We start from the raw sequence: 18,728 nt of genomic DNA, 5'->3' as shown, positions 1-18,728 counted from the left end.
GCATTTAAATCCATGAATAGATATAAGATATTGTTGTCTTCTCTAGTTTTTATGTCCACTATTATTCCAGGGTTGCTCTTTTGTAACATGTATAAGTAACTTGGTATAAGTCTATAGGATTATTTTGCCTTTCCTCGAAATTTGTTGAGTGCACATTCCTTGCTTCACAATGCTTTCATATAATTCATTTTTATTCCATATCTGTCATTCAAGTTACCTATGATGTCTAATGGAGTGCATATTGTTTTTAGGTTGAGAAACCGTGGTTTGATGTAGTTGCCAATGAATTTCGATGTTTCTTGTCTTTGATTGCCAAAACTGATTTCTATGGAGCATGTGTATATTTTGGAGTATTTTATGATGATGAATGCTTGTGTTATTCCGCTCCTTAAGGCTCTTGGTGACCAGTGGCAATGTTTGTCCAAACAAACAATGTTGTACTCTTTTGAGCATGACTTTTGCACCTTGTATTTGAAGTGATTTGTTATTGCGAAGTAGCTGAGCACACTCTTTAGTGTTGCTTTGTCTTTGTATATCTGGCCATTTTCAATATCTTTATGGCGAGTGTTTGTGATAACAAGTGAAACTATATTGTCAACATGTTGGTCTTTCCTCTGGTTGTTCTCTAGTTAATCTAGCATTTCTTCAGTGACTAACTTGGTGTAGTCAATGAAGTCAAACATTTCATCATCTTCTTCTCTCGTCTCATATTGTTGTTGCTCTATGGTTTGTTCTGTTGTTCTTGGACCATTGTCAATCATGGACACTTCTTGTATGACTGTCAACACTCTAGATTCAAAAAAATGGAATGGTTGATGTTGTTGTTGTGTTGTTGACTATATTCACACATAATGGATATCTTGTGACAAATGTATAACTTGCAACAAAGGTATTGTAAGTTTATCATGTTTGGATCTATCCCAGAAGCTCTCATTTATGAGAATATTCATGAAGCCTCTTACATCTGACCATTTATGCAATAAGCATAAATGACGGTATTACATGAAATAGGATCAGGCTTCATACCCTTCTCCATGATCTTCTTTAATAGTTGTTCTGATCTCTCAAAATCTTCATAACGCCCATACATATACATCAAACTATTATAAGTTTTCAAGCCAGGAGTGAACCTGCTCTCATTCATGAAGTGTATAATCTCATCAACTTTGGCCACCATCTGCCTCCTGCCATATATTGAGTGCATGGAATTTAGAGCAGTTATGTGAAGTGAAGACCCTATTTTTCTCAGTTCAAAAAATGCACGTTCTATTTTATTCAGAAGGTCCCTTTTACTACAAACTAGAACAAGAGTCTTCAAGAGCACAACATGGGGTTCTATTATACCAGAGTATATGTTTTCATCAAAAACAAGCATCTGCTCAGTCTCTTTGTCGTTTGCATAAGCATAAAGCAAAGAAGAATAGGAAAGCCCATTAGATTTACATCAGCCATCGTTCATTTCAGCAAGTATCTTTTACGATTGTTTCCAAAGCCCTCCTTGACCCAATGCAACCAAAACAACATTGTATGTTGAAAGATCAGGGGTAACACCAGCTTCCTTTCACAAACTACCATGACTTGGTCAAAAGAACCACATCGGTTTTATCCACTAATTAGGGTGTTAAAAGTGTCCCTCTCAGGTACAAACCCTGCCCTCTGTTAGATAAAAATGTATTGCAACTCTATGCAAAATATTACAATAGATATAGATTGATTAAATAAGGTTACAATTCTATAACTGAAAATTACAAATAAACAAAGAAAATGAAGAAGATGATGAAGAAGAAGAAAATAGTAAAATACAACTCTAAGCAAAAGGTTACAAGTAAACTAGAAGTGTTTGCAACAAAATAAAAGAAAAGATTACAACTCTTGAACAAGAAATACAAGTAAAAGAACAAGAGAATAAGAAGAAAACAATACAATAGAAAGAAGAACAGAAATGCAAGAAACTCTCACGTACACAACCTAAGTGAAGAGGGTTGGGGATCACCAACTTGAACAAGGTTTAAAACCTTTGTCCAAAAGCTTATTTCCCCCTAACTCAAGCACTAAGGGATCTCTCTCAGATATTGGAAAAGCTTTCTGGAATTATCAAGCCTCAAGGTGTTTCTAGCCAAGTGCTCTAATGGATAGAAATGTTGTGTCTTTCAAGTGAGCTATAGGCTCCTATTTATAGAGTTTAGAGACACCCTTTGAATTTCAAATTCCACCAACCCCCATGGCTGTTACCAATGTTTAATTGGATTAATATGGAATTAAAAAAGAGATTTGGGAGTTATTTGGGTTTTTTGAGTCGTTCAACAAAGATTGAAAAAACTGAAAATTGGTCAGTTTTTTAGGCCTGCGGCCGTGGCCAGAGACATTAGTGGCCGTGGGCACTGGTCTCTGTCCCACAGGCCGCGGCCACCAACATTCAGTGGCCGCGGCCACCGACCAATTTGAGCACTTAAAAATGTGCTGTTTTTCCAAACGGTTCCAAACCCTCCCAAATGATTTTGTAACTCCCAAAACACATTATTGAGGTTAAAATCATATCTCTAACAGCCATATCACATATGGCTTTATGAAATTCATCTCAATATTGTGTAACAACAATTTTACACAATAAAGGGTAATATTTGGAAGTTACAAATTTGTAACACCAAATATGTTACATTATTTGGATATATCTCATATATCTAAATATTGTAACTCTCTATTATATGTTACAATATGTGACACACTTTGTCACATTTATTTAATCTAAAACATTATATTATAATATAATATAATATTACATTATATTATAAAATAATATAACACCCTCTTCATCTCCCTGAACACTCTAGACAATTTTGAGTCCATCACATTTTGTCCAAACACTGCCAAAAGTGTATTCCAAGTAACAATATTTGGTGTACATTTATAGACTTTGATCTCTTCAAATAATTTCATCATTTTTGCAAAGTTACCATGATTTCCATGCATCTTAATCAAAGCATTAAAGGTGTAGATATTTGGTTTGCAGCCTACAATTTTCATCTCTTCAAAAATCTTCATAGCTTATTCATCTTTCCCCACCTTCTCAAAACCCGACAAAAGGGTGGTAAAGGAAAAAACATCACGCTTGATCCCACTCTCTACCTTCTCAATTTGGAGAGCCATGGCTTTCTCCAGTAGACCATCTATAGAGTAAGTTGATATCAAAGAATTGTAAGTCACAATGCTAGGTGAAAACCCCTTAATCTTCATCTCCTTAAGTTTTAGTTGCATGTAGAAAAAGATACTGCCATCATTAATTATTTTCAGGGGTGGGTAGCTTTCTATGACTTGATACAATAGTTGAATGTGTGTTTTTTTGGGGTTGCAATGTAATCTATGCAACAATGTTTTTACCAACTCTTTATACTTGCAATCTATTTGATAACTCTACAAAATAGAGTTATTTTACCACTTTTTATGTGCTAATTGTTGCTTAATTCTTGAGTTTTTAATTGATTTATTAAGTTTTTAAGTAATTTTGAATTTATTAGTCTTATTTTGATTTTATATATTTTTGTGTGTTTTTATAGTTATTTTGTTGTAGTTTAATTATTTAAATTATTGTGTTTAGTTAAAAGTAAGAAAGTGTGTGTTTTATTGAAACTAAATGTTAATATAAATTAAGTTATAATTAAAATTTTCAAAGAATTAATTTGATTTATTTTATGTTTATTTTGTAGGGAATTTATTGTATTTTTGGGCTTTGAAAATAAAAATTATAAAGCTATAAAAGTAAAGAAAGTTGGTATTTTTGAAATACCAAAAGCAGGCCCAATGCCATGAAGCCCAGTAGCAAGCTCTTCCAAGCTGCCTTTCCCAGCACCAATTTATTCCCAGCATCAACCTGAACATCAATTCATTCCCAGCATCAACCCGAAGCCTTCATCTCCTCCAAGCCTCAGCTGCCGCCAGCTGTCTTCCATTCAGCCTGCTGCCTTCACGCCAGCTGTCCTTCTCCCAGCCAAGGAGATGCTCCAACGTGCCAGCATCTCAGCCCAGCCGAGCCTTCAATTCAGTTTGGGCCAGCAAGCGCAACGTGGGCCTTCCTCCTTCAGCAGCCCAACCAGGCCCGGCCCGCCTAGCTGCTCCCAGCTGCCATTTTTCAGCAGTCCAAGCCCACGGCCTGCCTCCAAAAGCCCAGACGCCAGGCCCACGGTTCCTAGCCATCTGTCCCCAGCAGCCTCCAATTTCCCTGCCGTACAGCACCTCTTGAGCCCATAAAATTGCATTTTGTCCCCTATGACAAAAATGCCAACCTTTTACCCATTTTTTCTACACGCTTTTTACCCCAAAATCATCATCACTCCTATAATTTACCCTTATTTACCATATTATTATTAATTTAATCAATTTACTTAATTTAAATTGATTATTTTAATAATCTCATTTTGGCTATAAATAAGGGTTTTGAAGACCATTTTTGGGGTGCTTAATGTTTTGGTTACCATCTTTTTTCTCTCATTTTCTCTCTACCATTCTCTCTTCCATTTGGGTTTTTCAAGAGCATTTTGCAAGTATGTATGTCATTTATTTTGTAATTTCTACTCTAGTTATGTGCTTCTAATCTTTTTCATAAGATTATTAAGATCATGATGAAGCAACTTGTAACTAGGTAATATTAATATTGTATGTTGATTTCCCTTGTAATGCAACAAAGTCTATGGATTTTTCTTCTTCATAAATTTCTTTCATCTTAAATATCTTGTATTTTAGATTGTTAGAACATATTTACACTTTGTTCTTCATTAGTGCATAAACATAATATTCTTTGTGTAAGATGTGTCATTAAATTGTACACATCCATGCTTAGAACAAAAATATTATGTTTTGCCTTATAAATAATATTCATTGATTTATTTGTTATTTCATTAGATTGATTTACACTAAATTCTTTGAAATTATAATTTTGAAAAGTGAAGAAAAATCCTATCTTTTTATAAGAAATTTGTGTTTAAAATTATAAATATTTTTGGAAAAGGATAGTTTAAATTATTTTAACTATCACTAAAATTTGGGAATCAATATACTAATAAATATTATTAAACTTACATTTTGTGGATTCTAGTATCTTAATAATCTTTTCTTTTAACACTTATTGTCAAATCATTATTGGTTCATTTTCATTCTCTTAAATAGCTTTATTTTTCAATCTTTTATTTTATGTTCATAATATTAAAACTCATCAATCTTTGGAACTAGGTTAGAATTTATTACTTTTGATTTAAAATAGTTTTCTTTTTTATTTTAGACAACTCATTTGGGTTCGACCTCGTGCTTACACGAAAACTATTCTATAAATACGATTCGTGCGCTTGCGAGTATAAATATTTAAACATACCCGTTTTGGGTCTATCAACTTTTTGGCGCCGTTGCCGGGGAGTTGCAAGAGAAAAGAAACGAAATTTATCTCAAGGTTAGTAAATTCTTCTACTAGTTATTTTAATTTTTGCACTTAAAAAAAAAACTAAAAAAATATATATCTATAAAATCTAAAAAAAAAAAGATAAAAAGAAAATTTGGGACGGTTCTACCACCCTTAAAAAAAAATAATATATATATATACTTATATATTTATATTTATTGTCTTTTTTTAGTTGACGGCACTTGTGCCTCCTATCTATCCTTTTAATTTTTATAGTCGATGGCACTTGTGCCTCCTAATTTTGTTATAATTTTGTTGTAATTTTATTTCTTTTATATCTTTGTTAATTGACGGCACTTGTGCCTCTTGACATTTGTTGTAATTTTCTTTATTTATATTGTTGTAATTTTTATTTTATTTAATTTCCGCAAATTACTAGTTGATGGCAATTTTGCCTCCTAGCTAGTTCATGGCAATTTTGCCTCCTAGTCTTCTATCTTATGTTTTAGTTGATGGCACTTGTGCCTCCTAATTTTTACCTTAATTTTGTTATGGTTGATGGCATGCTATGCCTCCCTACTCTTGCTTAAATTTTAGTCTTATTTAATTTTTGCCTTATTTTTCTTTGTCTTCTTTAATATTTTAGTGTAACATTGTGAAAAAAACTTGAAAAAAAAAAAGAGAAACCTAAATCTTGTCCTTTCACCATAAGCAATTTTTGCTTAAAGGAAATTTGAACAAAATTTCCATCCGCCTCTACTAATTAACCTCGGGGAGTTGTTAGTAGTGCGCGAGTAAGTGGAATCAAATAGGCCTGGGGACAAGTAAACCATAAGAATTATATTGTTGTGAAATCTCTAAAAATTCTAAGTATGCTCTGTGGTTGCGGTTTTAACTGATCTTCCACATCAGAAAATTGCTTGTTTGAGTTTATCCTTGTTGCCTTGTTTGTGAAAATTGTATGCATCATTGGGAACGTAACTCTAAAAAATGATTAGTAAAAAGACGTTTATCTTTGTTTGAAATTGAAAGTGTGAGTAAAAATTTGAGCATCATGGAACCTATTGCTAATCCTGTTGATGAAAATGTTTTGCCTGAAAAAACTTTGCTTGAATATTTTGCACCTATTTCATCTAATGCTCCTTCATGCATTGTTTTACCTACAACTTCTGCTACTCATTTTGAGCTTAAACCAGCAATCATTCAATTGTTGCCATCTTTTTATGGGTTAGATAGAGAGGATCCTTACATGCATGTCAAAGATTTCTTAGAAATTTGCTCAACATTTAAATTTCAAAATTTTTCTGATGAGTCAGTCAAACTAAGATTGTTTCCTTTTTCATTAAAAGACAAATCAAAAGCTTGGTTAAATTCCCTTCCCACTGGGTCTATAACTACTTGGGATCAACTTTATAATAAATTCTTGTTGAAATTTTTTCCAATGTCTAAAACTGATAGTCTAAGGAGAGAAATCTCCGAGTTTTTTCAAAAAGATAATGAAGAGTTTTATGAATGTTGGGAAAGATTTAAAGATTTATTATTAAAATGTCCTCATCATGGTTTTGAAAAATGGAGACTTGTAAAATATTTTTATGATGGTTTGACTCCCTCTAATCGTTAAATGATTCAATCTATGCATATTGGAAAATTTTTAAAATTTCAAGGACAAGAGGCGTGGGACGCCCTTGAAGATTTATCTGTCAATTCACAACAATGGAATTATTTTGATCCTAGGTCTAGGTCAACTAATTCACCAAAAAGAGGAGGAAGGTATGAAGTAAAAGAAGAAGTAGACTTAAGAACATCTTTAGATAAATTAGCGAGAAAAGTAGAAGCTTTAGCCATAAGCCAAACTATAAACTCTCCAATACAACCAAGAAAAGATGTTTGTTCTATATGTTCTAGTCCGTGCCATAATGCCCAATCATGTCCTTCCTACCAAGAAGCCTTTTCTGAGGAGGCCAATGCACTTCATGCTTATGGGAAACCAAATGATAGCCCATTTTCATCCACCTACAATCCAAATTGGAGAAACCATCCGAACTTTTCATGGAGACAAAACCAACCCCAAATGAATCAAGGGCACCAATACAACACACAAAACCAAGCTCATGCCCCACAAAATCAACCATATCCGCAACAAAGAAAACCTTCCTTAGAAGATACTTTACAACAATTTATGCAATCCACCCAACAAATCCTACAAAATCAATCTCAATCTATTACCAAACTCGAGACACAAGTAGGACAACTCGCCACTGCTTTAGCTGATAGAGAAAAAGGAACATTCCCTAGTCAACCTATCCCTAATCCAAAAGGTCAATATGAGATAGGAAAGTCTAGTCATAATGGAGAAGTCAAATCAATTTCAACTCTTAGGTCTGGAAAGAACATTGTCAAACCCGATTACATACCCGAGGTTGAAAACGAAAAAGAAAAAGAAAAAGAAAAGAGTCAGCCTTCTAGTTCTAATCTCAATGACTCATCAAACAAAGAAATTCCAATCCATCCTTTCATTCCAAAAGCCCCATTCCCACAAAGATTGCTTCCAATTAAAAAAGGCGGCCAATATAATGACATCTTAGAAGTTTTTAAACAAGTTAGTATCAACATCCCTTTCTTAGATGCCATTAAACAAATTCCTGCCTACTCCAAATTTTTAAAGGATCTTTGTACTGTTAAAAGAAACACTAATGTTCCTAAAAAGGCGTTTTTAACTGAACAAGCTAGTTCCATTATTCAATATAAGAGTCTTGTTAAATATAAAGATCCTGGGTGTCCCACAATTTCATGCATTATTGGTGATCATTTTATTAACAAAGCTTTACTTGATTTGGGTGCTAGTGTGAATTTATTGCCTTATTCTGTTTATAAGCAACTTGGTCTTGGTGAGCTAAAACCTACCTCTATAACTCTTCAATTAGCCGATCGTTCTGTGAAAATTCGTAGAGGCATTATAGAGGATGTTTTGATAAAAGTTGATAAATTTTATTTTCCTGTTGACTTCATTGTTCTTGATACTCAACCTGTGGAAAATATGCATGCTCAAATTCCTATCATTTTAGGTAGACCATTCTTAGCTACATCTAATGCAATCATAAATTGTCGTAATGGTGTTTTGAAATTATCTTTTGGAAATATGACTGTTGAATTGAATGTTTTTAATGTTGCTAAATCTGTTGAGTGTGAGGAAATACATGAAGTTAACATGATAGATAGTATATGTGAAGATGATGGAAATGACTTACTTGACTTTTGTGAAAAATACTTTGGTATGAACTTGCATGTTGATGACTCTAATGATGATGTGAATTCTTTGGTAGAGCCTATACCCTTAAATGAAACCAAAGTTGAACCTTTTTCACCCTTAGATCATGTTCAATCAATTTCCGAGTCTCCAAAGTTAGACCTTAAACCTTTGCCAGAAAATTTAAAATATGTTTTTCTAGGAGAATCTGAAACGTTACCTGTTATCATAGCATCCGCTTTAGATAAAGAACAAGAAGGTAAATTGTTAGATGTCCTTAGAAAACATAAAGAAGCCATAGGTTGGACCATTGGAGACATTAAAGGAATTAGCCCATCCATATGTATGCATAAAATCCATCTAGAAGAGAATGCTAAAACCTCTCGGGAATGTCAAAGAAGGCTAAATCCAAATATGAAAGAAGTAGTTAGAGAAGAGGTCATAAAATTGTTATACGTAGGTATCATTTACCCTATTTCTGATAGTCAATGGGTTAGTCCAGTTCAAGTTGTGCCTAAGAAGTCTGGGATCACAGTTGTTGAAAATGAGAAAAATGAATTAATCCCTACTAGAGTACAAACGGGGTGGAGAGTGTGCATAGATTATAGAAAGTTGAATAATGTTACTAGAAAAGACCATTTTCCATTACCTTTTATTGATCAAATGCTTGAACGATTAGCTGGCCATGCATATTATTGTTTTCTTGATGGGTATTCGGGATATAACCAAATCCCCATTGCCCCATAAGATCAAGAAAAGACTACTTTTACATGCTCTTTTGGGACTTTTGCCTATCGTCGCATGCCTTTTGGATTATGTAATGCACCTGCGACTTTTCAAAGGTGTATGATTTCGATTTTTTCTGACATGGTTGAAAGATTTCTTGAAGTATTTATGGATGATTTTTCTGTGTTTGGTTCCTCTTTTGATGAATGTTTGCACCATCTTTCACTTGTTTTAATTCGTTGCAAAGAGAAAAACCTTGTGCTTAACTGGGAAAATTGTCATTTTATGGTTAAAAAAGGAATTTTTTTAGGTCATGTCATATCTTCTGAGGGAATAGAAGTTGATAAAGCTAAAGTTGATCTTATTTCAAAACTTCCCCCACCTAAAACTGTGAAAGCAATTAGATCATTCTTGGGCCATGCCGGTTTTTATAGAAGATTTATAAAAGACTTTAGCAAAATTTCTCGGCCTTTATGCCATTTACTTCGAAAAGAAAATGCTTTTGTCTTTGATAATAATTTCCATGTTGCCTTTGAAAAATTGAAAAATTTGTTGACTACTGCACCCATTATTCGACTTCCTGATTGGAAAATACCTTTTGAAATAATGTGTGATGCTTCTGATTATGCTATAGGTGCTGTCTTAGGACAAAGACTTGAAAAAATACCTCATGTAATTTACTATGCTAGCAAAACTTTAAATGATGCTCAATTAAATTATTCTACAACCGAAAAAGAATTGCTTGCTGTTGTTTTTGCATTAGAGAAATTTAGATCTTATCTGTTAGGGTCTAAAATTATTGTCTACTCTGATCATGCTGCATTAAAATATCTCTTATCGAAAAAAGATGCTAAGTCTCGTTTGATCCGTTGGATCCTGCTTTTACAAGAATTCGACTTAGAAATACGTGATAAAAAAGGATCTGAAAATGTTGTTGCTGATCATTTATCTAGACTAGTTGTTGAAACTATACATGATTCCACTCCTATCACTGAAACTTTTCTTGATGAACAATTGATGCATGTTTCTTCATTGCATTGGTATGCTGATATTGTTAATTATTTGGTCACTAAAGAGATACCATCTCATTGGTCTAAGCATGATAAATCTAAATTTTATTTTGAGGTGAAAAACTTTATTTGGGATGATCCTTACTTGTTTAAATACTGTTCCGATCAAATAATTAGAAGATGCATTCCAAATTGTGATCAATCTAAAATCATATCTTTTTGTCATGATCAAGCATGTGGAGGACATTTTAGTGGTAAGAAAACAGCTGCTAAAGTTTTACAATGTGGTTTTTATTGGCCTACTATCTTTCATGATACATATGTTTATTGTAAAGCTTGTGAACGTTGCCAAAAGTTAGGAAGTTTAACTAAAAGAAATATGATGCCTTTAAATCCTATTCTTATTATTGACATATTTGATGTTTGGGGCATTGATTTTATGGGACCATTTCCTAACTCTTTTGGTAATCTTTATATACTTGTTGGAGTTGATTATGTGTCTAAATGGGTTGAAGCTATTGCATGCCACACTAATGACCACAAAGTTGTGCTTCGGTTTTTAAAAGAAAATATATTTTCCCGTTTTGGTTCACCACGTGCTATCATTAGTGATAACGGTACACACTTTTGTAATAAGCCATTTGAACATTTGATGAAACAATATGGCATTACACATAAAGTCTCAACACCATATCACCCACAAACTAGTGGTCAAGTTGAAGTGTCTAATAGGGAAGTTAAACACATTTTAGAAAAAACTGTGAATCCAACTAGGAAAGATTGGTCCTTAAGACTCACTGATGCATTATGGGCATATCGTACTGCGTACAAAACACCCATTGGCATGTCACCCTACAGACTTGTGTATGGGAAGGCGTGCCACTTACCTGTTGAGTTAGAACATAGAGCCTTTTGGGCAATTAAGCAGTTAAACTTTTCTTTAGACAAAGCAGGTGAGAAACGAAAACTTCAACTAAATGAACTAGACGAAATTAGGAATGATGCATATGACCATTCAAAAAAGTATAAGGATCGCATGAAATTTTACCATGATAAAAATATTTTGAGAAAAGATTTTTATCCAGGTCAGAAAGTCCTTTTATACAACTCTCGTTTTCATTTATTCCCGGGAAAGTTACGCTCTAGGTGGTCCGGTCCTTACATTGTTCGTATTGTTTTTCCACATGGAGCTATTGAAATTGAAAATCCTAAAAATGGTGATATATTTAAAGTTAATGGAAAAAAATTAAAACCATTTTTAGAATTAAAAACTGATAAAGTGGATGAGATACTCCTTGAGGACCCTGTTTACCATGCTCTTTGATTCCCGTGTGATCTTGATAACTTGTGTTTTATTTGTATTATTGTTTTATGTGTGATTTAATTTTTGTTCGTTGTATCTTGTTCTCTCTTCGCAATGCACAATATCAAGGTACGACCATTCTAAACTTTACACTCTTCTCAATTTAATTTATATTTCTATTTTGACACATTGAGGACAATGCTTAAATTAAGTTTGGGGGTATCAAGTTTTATTGTATTTGTTTTGTGTTTTATTTATGTTATTTATGTTTGCTTTGTATTATTTTTAATGTTTTGTGTTTTATTTATATTATTTATGTTTGCTTTGTATTATTTTTAATGTTTTGTGTTTTATTTATGTTAGTCATGTTTGTTTGAAAAAGAAAAAAAAGTTATTTATATGTTGTTATTTTGTTAATTTTTTTTTATTTTATTTGTTCATTTTCATAAAAATTCAAAAAAATATATATATATTTAAAAAAAAAAAATTTGGTGATATTTTTCATTTTCAATGATAAAAATCATGATTGAGTTTGAATCTAATTCTCTTAAAAATATGAATAATTTTTAAGCTTTGTTTTTAATTATAGGGTCAATTTTGCTTGTAACAAAAATTACATTTTTCATAACAAAAACATTCTTATTTCCTATAAGTTTAAGTGGAAAATAATTTTAAATGAAAACATTTTTTTCTAAAAGCAAAATTGACAATTTAATTAATTACATAAGCTTAACTTTTATTCATAATAATTTTTGAGATTTATTTTCATTGTGCAATTTTTGAGAAAATCATTTTTATATCACCAATAAAAATATATATATAATGTGTGTTTTTAAATTTTCCTTTTGCTCGAGGACTAGCAAAATATTAAGTTTGGGGGTGTGATAACTCTACAAAATAGAGTTATTTTACCACTTTTTATGTGCTAATTGTTGCTTAATTCTTGAGTTTTTAATTGATTTATTAAGTTTTTAAGTAATTTTGAATTTATTAGTCTTATTTTGATTTTATATATTTTTGTGTGTTTTTATAGTTATTTTGTTGTAGTTTAATTATTTAAATTATTGTGTTTAGTTAAAAGTAAGAAAGTGTGTGTTTTATTGAAACTAAATGTTAATATAAATTAAGTTATAATTAATATTTTCAAAGAATTAATTTGATTTATTTTATGTTTATTTTGTAGGGAATTTATTGTATTTTTGGGCTTTGAAAATAAAAATTATAAAGCTATAAAAGTAAAGAAAGTTGGTATTTTTGAAATACCAAAAGCAGGCCCAATGCCATGAAGCCCAGTAGCAAGCTCTTCCAAGCTGCCTTTCCCAGCACCAATTTATTCCCAACATCAACCTGAACATCAATTCATTCCCAACATCAACCCGAAGCCTTCATCTCCTCCAAGCCTCAGCTGCCGCCAGCTGTCTTCCATTCAGCCTGCTGCCTTCACGCCAGCTGTCCTTCTCCCAGCCAAGGAGATGCTCCAACGTGCCAGCATCTCAGCCCAGCCGAGCCTTCAATTCAGTTTGGGCCAGCAAGCGCAACGTGGGCCTTCCTCCTTCAGCAGCCCAACCAGGCCCGGCCCGCCTAGCTGCTCCCAGCTGCCATTTTTCAGCAGTCCAAGCCCACGGCCTGCCTCCAAAAGCCCAGACGCCAGGCCCACGGTTCCCAGCCATCTGTCCCCAGCAGCCTCCAATTTCCCTGCCGTACAGCACCTCTTGAGCCCATAAAATTGCATTTTGTCCCCTATGACAAAAATGCCAACCTTTTACCCATTTTTTCTACACACTTTTTACCCCAAAATCATCATCACTCCTATAATTTATCCCTATTTACCATATTATTATTAATTTAATCAATTTACTTAATTTAAATTGATTATTTTAATAATCTCATTTTGGCTATAAATAAGGGTTTTGAAGACCATTTTTGGGGTGCTTAATGTTTTGGTTACCATCTTTTTTCTCTCATTTTCTCTCTACCATTCTCTCTTCCATTTGAGTTTTTCAAGAGCATTTTGCATGTATGTATGTCATTTATTTTGTAATTTCTACTCTAGTTATGTGCTTCTAATCTTTTTCATAAGATTATTAAGATCATGATGAAGCAACTTGTAACTAGGTAATATTTATATTGTATGTTGATTTCCCTTGTAATGCAACAAAGTCTATGGATTTTTATTCTTCATAAATTTCTTACATCTTAAATATCTTGTATTTTAGATTGTTAGAACATATTTACACTTTGTTCTTCATTAGTGCATAAACATAATATTCTTTGTGTAAGATGTGTCATTAAATTGTACACATCCATGCTTAGAACAAAAATATTATGTTTTGCCTTATAAATAATATTCATTGATTTATTTGTTATTTCATTAGATTGATTTACACTAAATGCTTTGAAATTATAATTTTGAAAAGTGAAGAAAAATCCTATCTTTTTATAAGAAATTTGTGTTTAAAATTATAAATATTTTTGGAAAAGGATAGTTTAAATTATTTTAACTATCACTAAAACTTGGGAATCAATATACTAATAAATATTATTAAACTTACATTTTGTGGATTCTAGTATCTTAATAATCTTTTCTTTTAACACTTATTGTCAAATCATTATTGGTTCATTTTCATTCTCTTAAATAGCTTTATTTTTCAATCTTTTATTTTATGTTCATAATATTAAAACTCATCAATCTTTGGAACTAGGTTAGAATTTATTACTTTTGATTTAAAATAGTTTTCTTTTTTATTTTAGACAACTCATTTGGGTTCGACCTCGTGCTTACACGAAAACTATTCTATAAATACGATTCGTGCGCTTGCGAGTATAAATATTTAAACATACCCGTTTTGGGTCTATCACTATTCGTATCAATTTCCCACTGGCTTCAAAATCAACATAATTCTTGTTTGCATTCCATTGACAGTTTCCTTGTATCAGGATTCGTATTGAATCCATTCACTGAAAGAAAGAAAAAATATTTTTGGTAATGATTGTATCTCAGTTTCAAAACACAATGCGAAATTAAGATTATCGCAACGCCAGAGCAACCATTAGTGTATTACGAATTTTAAACACTGTTCTTCTTGTTATAATACTACCTAGAATGTCAAATTAATGTGTAATATTTCCATCTTTGCAATCAAATAATCAGGAAGGGATCTACGTTTTTATGCAAATATCTATTAGGATTAATGCCCTAAAAGCATGTAAAGATATTTTATTGAATTAAATGAAAAGAATAATTTTATTATATTTGAATGTTATTTTTGTCCATATTTTCCACCAAGAACACGTGGCATTGTCATGTGGGCCTCATGAATTCTCAGGAGAGGCTAGGGCCCAGCGAACATTGAACATCCAGAGGCCTGATGGCCCAGACCCAGTTTAGGTCCAATGATTGGTGAATAATCCAAGTGTAGCGAACACCTGGACCTAAGATGAAGCCCATGGCCAATTTTATGAGTGCCTGCAACCTTCACCCTCTGGGAAGTAGATTGTTGCAGTGGATGTCCTAGTCCAAGGGCCAGATCTCGCCATGTGGGACCTAGATAGCGCTTCTAGGTCCATCTTTGCGTTTCAACCCACTATCAAGACACATCCTTTGATCCTTCATTGCTACCTGATGTCCCTCTTAGTAACTGAAGCCAAACCATACGTCCTAGTAGGACAAGACCAACTCGTAACCCGGTTGACATGTCCCCGAGAAATCCAGCAGTTGATCTCCTCAACTAACCTGCAAAAGGGATATGCAAGGAACGTACAATGTTCCTAGGGATTTGTAATGCCACTACTCTGATAGATCCTGTCCCTAGAATCCCCTTGATAGCCCACGTGCATCAGTCTGTATTAATGTACAAAGGGTAGTTGTAATGCTCTTCCACACTTAAGCTGACCCTGTGCGCCTAGACTAAACATTTTGTAATCATGTTATACACTTGTACTATAGCACCATTAGAGAGAAATTATGCTTATAACCTTATTGGGCCTGAATTAGTCCGGCCCAAGCTACATGACCACCTATAAATAGGGTTGTTAGTGCACTATAGCGAGGATCCGACTTTTCATGCACACAAAAACACTGCTGAACTTGTAGAAAACCGCCATTGATAAACTCTCTAAAGCTCAATACAAGTGACTCGTGGACTAAGGCTCATTAACGCGCCAACCATGTAAAAACCTTGATCTTGTTTATTTCCTTCCTTTCTTACTAGCTCTTATTTCTCGATATATTTATAGTTTCCAAAAATCTCGGTAAACATTTTGGTGCTTTCATTGAGAGCTAGAAGAAAGCTTGATCTAGTCTTTGTCATCTACGAAGATGGTGAACACCAAACGTACCATGTTTGATCCCACTCAACAGCAGCAACTAGACAATGGAGAACCATTGCAAGACCAGCAACTTCCTCAAGACTAACTAGAGGATGTACCTTATCATAGGCCCCTACTCGATGACTCCCAACACTTCGAGGAAAGGGGTGAAAATGACGAAGAATATTATGAAGAAGATGGAGATGGGCATGAAGACCATGAGGCCAAAAATACCAATAACCCCGACGAGGATGATGTGGAACCTAAGCCCGAAGACCCGAAGATGGTTCATTTAAGACAACAGGTCCTCGACCAAGAGGCAAAGATGGCCAAACAACAAGAGATCACCCACAAGATGCAAGAATCCCTCTTGGCTCTTCAAGCATTTATTGCTGCTCAGGGCTTTGCATTTGATCCCAAAGTTATTTCTCCCCCAGGAACTTAGCCAACTGTCCCACCTAAAGGGACTGGCGCTCCCAACCATGCAACACCCATATTTCCTCTGGGACCATCCAATCATCCTGGATTCGGTCCTTCCAACCCCATTCAAGACAAAGGTAAGGACCATATGAGGTCCAAAATGAAGTATGTCTGAGAACATATAGCCTAAAGCGACTATATGGAACAAAGGTCCCAAGGGCCTGGAACATTGAACACCTCCGCCGGTACTACTAGTAGTCGGGAGGATTTAGACGTATCTTCTTTTTTAATGTTTTAATTTTTATGTAATGTATGCCCCAGGGGAATCTCCTAGTTAATGAAAATGGTGTGAACAAAACACCATAAGGAATGTGTTAAGAAAAGGAAAATGTCCATGTTCGTCTTTAATTTTTACACGAACCAGTGACCTAAGACTACGCTCTTTGATCACTTGGGGGGTAGGACCATCTACACATTTTAGGATAATAAAGGTTTCAAGGCTAAAAGCTTAGTCTTAATCTAGATTCCTGTAGACTGAGGGGTTCAAAACCCAACTCGTCCAAACCTAACATGGTCCGGGATAGTTTAATCCTCATTCATGGTTTCCCTATAACGGTCCAGATCATTGGAACCTGAACATTAGATTCGGGGTACTCCAATTAAATTATATCTGGTAAGTCCAAAATGGTCCAGGGCGTTGATACCTGAACCTTGGTTTCAGGATATATTAACTAACTTCCACAATTTTCCCCTAATGGTTTTGGCCATTGGAACTAGGATTCCACATTTAAAAATTTCATGCATAATGGTGAAACACTTAGTGAATTTTTAAAGAAATAGTCGACTATAAAGTAGGAAATAAAGAGGTGCAAGGATAAAAACTGATATAATAACAAGATAAATTGTCTTAAGCGCATCCGCGCCCAGAAAAAAATATTATACCAAAAATAAAACAGGTATGATCTACGAAAAGGGAAATCCTAAGTAAAATTACAAACGCTCAGGCCTGGGCTTCGTTCTGGTCTGAAACATCTGGATCGGTTTCATCCTGTGGATTCTCAACAAGGAGCTCTGCATCGTCTCTCTCCTTAGCCTCAAATTCGCCCCTCTTTCCAGCTGGGTCTAGATAGACTTGGAGATTCATATTTTTGTCCTATAGCCAGGCCATGTAAATGGATTTATCAAAAGTGGTCACCAACAACACTTTAGCTTGCTCCTTCTCCTTGCAAGCTAAAGATGCCATGGTAGCAGGGGAGGCAGCTTGAGTTCTCTCCGGGGCCCCCACGGCTGGTTCTATGGCCTCGACCATCAAGTTGATGATCTTCATCCTGGCCGGGCCCTTAGCAGCTTTGTTCATTGATGCCTTGGCCCTAGTAGCCCTGGCCTTAATCATTTCCTTCATCTTGGCCACGGGATCAGCCATGTTCGGTTCACCTGAAGTATGAACAAAATATAGATTAGCAACAAAGCAAGAAGGACAAATAAAAAAGAAACATGCAAGTCTAAGACCTCCGAGACGGACCCTTATTATTGGAACGAACTTGACTTAATTCTCCTCGGGAAAAAGCATGAATTTGATCACCTATGTCATCCAGGCCCAAAAACTACCATATTAAATAAACCAGGATGAATGCATGAGGGTCAGCGTGTCCACGGCCATAGGGCGAGGAAGCCCCATGTTGTTTGCAGTCTTGGTTAAATAGTCCCAATGCCATTGCCTATTCCTAACAAAGCCATCAATATGAGGGTTGTAAGTCAAAAATGGAGGTGTTTACCTTGCCCCAAGATGTTGGCTCTGAGACCTCTAGTGTTGGGTTGCCTCCCCTCAAGCAAGGCATACAGCTCCTCAGACTCGGCCCATTCTGTAGGGCGCGCGTGTTCTGCCTTCAATCTCTTTGCGTCTGCCCTGACTGTGGCCTCCATTGCGTAAATATGAATTAGGGTCAACTCTTCCCTCATGGCAGGGTCCCTCTCACATTGTAGTCCTCAGAGGTTTGGGGTATCTATTGATTGATGGGCGATAAGCAACCCGGCCAGCCGAAGATTCTTCGTGCTCACTAACTCCCCCACGTCTAGATCTTTGGCACTGAAGGTGGCATATTTTTTTCTTCCGGTCTAGGATGGACTTATTCATCCGAGTCTAGGCAGAAGGACTTATTTAAAGGAACATGAATATCCTATGAAAGATAAAAAAAAAAAAAAAGACAAAGCGTAGAATGGGAAAGGAAAACTTACCCACACACTGAAAGTCTAGCACTTAAGTGGGATTTTTCTCCAGGAGGAACTCGGGTGTCATAAGTCAATAATGTCTGACATCTCGGGGGGTGT

The 18,728-nt window shown here is 34.6% G+C and overlaps 1 non-coding gene and 1 pseudogene across 1 annotated transcript; both read right to left on the bottom strand.

The window, feature by feature from the left end:
• Positions 1 to 629: 629 nt before the first annotated feature.
• LOC133816534 (pentatricopeptide repeat-containing protein At5g02860-like) lies at positions 630 to 3,234 on the bottom strand (annotated as a pseudogene).
• Positions 3,235 to 6,842: 3,608 nt separating this feature from the next.
• LOC133813453 (small nucleolar RNA R71) lies at positions 6,843 to 6,949 on the bottom strand. Its single transcript, XR_009884464.1, has one exon. It is a non-coding gene; the product is annotated as a small nucleolar RNA R71 (small nucleolar RNA).
• Between the last annotated feature and the right edge of the window lie 11,779 nt (positions 6,950 to 18,728).

Source organism: Humulus lupulus, chromosome 1 (genome assembly GCF_963169125.1).
Source record: "Humulus lupulus chromosome 1, drHumLupu1.1, whole genome shotgun sequence".
Lineage (NCBI taxonomy): Eukaryota > Viridiplantae > Streptophyta > Magnoliopsida > Rosales > Cannabaceae > Humulus > Humulus lupulus.
The sequence above is the reverse complement of the archived record's forward strand: the minus strand, read 5'-3'. Positions and strand labels throughout refer to the sequence as shown.